At 37.2% G+C, this 3,261-nt stretch overlaps 1 protein-coding gene across 1 annotated transcript in view; it reads left to right on the top strand.

Moving 5' to 3' along the window:
* Window positions 1-2,302, top strand: part of LOC132001098 (guanylate-binding protein 6-like) — a 10,556-nt gene extending 8,254 nt beyond the window's left edge. Inside the window, exon 6 of the mRNA XM_059375322.1 lies at window positions 2,044-2,302. The gene's annotated coding sequence lies outside the window, so the exon portion shown is untranslated. The remainder of the gene's footprint in view (window positions 1-2,043) is intronic.
* The last annotated feature ends 959 nt before the right edge of the window (window positions 2,303-3,261 follow it).

Here is a 3,261-nt window from a genome sequence, read left to right as displayed (position 1 = left end):
AAGAATAAATGAAACAAGATGGGATCGGGAAGGAGATAAACCATAAGTGACTCTTAATCTCACAAAACAAACTGAGGGTTGCTGGGGGGAGGGGTTTGGGAGAAGAAGGGTGGGGTTATGGACATTGGGGAGGGTATGTGCTTTGGTGAGTGCTGTGAAGTGTGTAAACCTGGTGATTCACAGACCTGTACCCCTGGGGATAAAAATACATTATATGTTTATAAAAAATAAATAAATAAATAAAAAGTCAAGGCAATTCAGAAGAGGTATGATAAAATTTATAGAACTGTGGTAATTAGCACAGTGTGTCAACTGGGCATAAAGGCATAACAGCAGAACACATTGTGTAGTCCAAAAATAGAATCCCACCACATATAGGAATTACATACATGTGAAAAGCATTACTTCAAATTAGTGGGAAAGTATGAACTATATACAATGCCTCTTTTCAAATAACCGGACAGCAGTGCAGAATGACAACATGATTAGAACTATTGTAAATTTTGCACGAAGTAAATTTCATCTTGACCTCAGAGTGAACATTGGAAAACTGCATAAGATCAGTAAATGTCAAATAATTTATAAAATTGTCTTGGAACATCAAATTTATTTTTAAATGTCATAAAACCTGAAGACATAAAAGTACTGACAAAACTACATAAAAAATAAATTTGTTGTGGTGAAAAAGAACCTAAAGATAATTCAGAAGCCAAAATGTTCTGAAGACAGCCTTGATTTATATCAGAGGAAAGAGCTGATTTTATAAGTTGTATATCATTAAGAGCCACAAGTCAATAAAAATAGGCAAACTCTGATTAGATAGCTTATAGAAAAGATGTTCAAGTAACTCAAAATAAGTGAAATGAAACTAAAACTATGAAATGTAGTATCTCACCTCATATACTATCAAATTGTGTTTCCGGTGTTTCAGAAAACATGTCCTTGCATGGGAGCCCAAATTGTTTAATATCTATTGCGAACTGTGTCTAACAGTTCTGAAGTTTTAACTGATGTCCATTTGGCCCCACAAATTCAGTTTTTAAGGCATACACACACCCTCTCTCTCATACACACAGTCAGAAAAATTATGTATTTATAAGATGTCCACTGCAGCCCTGATTGTAACTTTCAAGACTGGACCTACTTACACATCCATCCATATAGGAGTGGTAATATAAGTTTTAGCACCCTTACACAATGGAATATCATATAGCCAGAAAATTGAGAAACAGAGCACTATTTGTAATGACACAGAACAATTTACTAGATAGACTGTAATGTGGGAAAAGTAGGGTGCAAACCAATAGGAATACTGTACTATTTTTACCAAAAATTGACACTTACATATACTTTATATGTACACTTAGATGATCTCTTTATGTATAAAGTATACATAAAGTGTAAAATGTATCTCTTTATGATACACTTAGACGAGCTGGCAATGTTGGTTCCTTCTAGGGGAAGCTAGGTTTCTGAGATCAGGAGTGAGAGGAATACTTATTTTATTTTGTATAAAACTTTATATGTTTGGAAATTTTATAAGGAGTATGCAATTCTTGTTCAGAAGGATAAGAAAGGAAAAAACAAGGGTGATGGTTATGGTGATGATGTGGTGGTAACAGGGAATTTTGCATTCTTAGGAAAGCATCAGTCAGTTCAAGAGAGAGGTCTGATGGTGAGGTCTGATACCGGGGGAAAAAAAAACACATATATTCTAATCCTGTTTGTATTATGGAGTTGACTTATACTTCTTCCAATTCTTTGAAAAATAAGATATAAAGTATGATGTGATTCTGAAATTCCAACTGGTATCTTTTACTTTCCAGCTGCAATTTACAGGTTAAGGTGTTAGAGAGTGGGACTTCAGTGTATCTTTGGTGTTTTGGGGACTTCCCTTTCAGCTGACTAATATTTGCACACTATGCTATTGGTATAATGAACTACTTCCAGTTGCACACGTTACCCCTTTTTTCTAGATACCTGCGTACAGTACTCGACTTCTTCAAACAACCTCTCTTACTGATCTTCACCTTTATTTTGCAGACTGGATTCTCCTTGAAGTCTTGGATTTCCTGAACCCCCAAAACTGAGTAGGGTAGCTCTCCTTTGCACTCTCATTGCACCTGCAGCATGATTTTGGAAATTTCAGTTACCCATTGATTCTGTCTTTCTGATGATGCCTCACCACCAAGGACCAGTTGATCTTTACCATTGTAATCTTAGCTCCTATTTCCATGTCTGGCACTTGATCCATAACTGGAAAATGTTGGTTGAATAAAGTTTCCCACTTTCTATATCCTCATTAGGGCAAATGCTTCAAAGGAGTCTTGTTAAAACAAAGGGTGTAGTTTTTGATATGGAGAACAAAGGCAAAAGGAAATGTGGATGAAATTAAATTTCCTTATAACTTGCAGCCCACTGACAAACACTTGAGACCTCCAGGAACTCCTAATGGTCTTAATGCAATGCTTTGCTAGTGGCAAAACTCAACCTTAGCTTGACAATAGTCAGACCTCCAGGATCCTGTAATGTTAGGAGTTAGTTGCAGTTATGTGGTCAGGGTCCAGATCCCCAACAAGAAAATAGTCGGGACAGCTAAAATAAAACAGCACTAGCATCCTGTTTTGTAGCTTAGACAGGGCTGTACTGACATTCTGTTTTTGCAGCCTTTGCAGAAATGACTTCTGCAAAACACCCTAAAATAAAACAATGAACCACAAAGCATAGCCCATAGATGTCAACCAAAAAAAGACCATCATCACGTACACATTAACCTATAGGTGCCCAGATACATGACCAAAGTCCTAATTGGCACAACCAGCACACCTTGATGGCTTAAGAGGGTTCTGCAGATGCGCTCATAAAGCCCCTTAAACTTAGAAACTCAGGTCCCCTCTCTCTCCAGGAGCTTTGCACTCTTGCTCAATAAACTTTGCTTCACTGTCCACCATTCTTCTTCTGGTCTGCCTCTTCATTCTTCATAGTGGCATGACCAAGAATTGTGGTCACTAAAGGCAGAGAATTCCTGCCACAATAAGTCTTCTTTAACATATTAAAATCCCTTTGGAAACCTCCTTTGTCTTTACCCCTCCCAACTTAAAATTATATAATCAATCACTCCTCACATTCCTAGTACAGCTCTTTCTGCCCATGGATCCTATCCCCATGCTTTAATAAAACCATCTTTTTTGCACCACAAATGTCTTAAGAATTCTTTCTTGACCATTCGCTCCTGAATCCCACATCAAATCACATCAGTTT

This window comes from Mustela nigripes, chromosome 14, assembly GCF_022355385.1.
Source record: "Mustela nigripes isolate SB6536 chromosome 14, MUSNIG.SB6536, whole genome shotgun sequence".
Classification (NCBI taxonomy): Eukaryota; Metazoa; Chordata; class Mammalia; order Carnivora; family Mustelidae; genus Mustela; species Mustela nigripes.
This window is presented reverse-complemented; position numbering and strand designations above follow the sequence as displayed.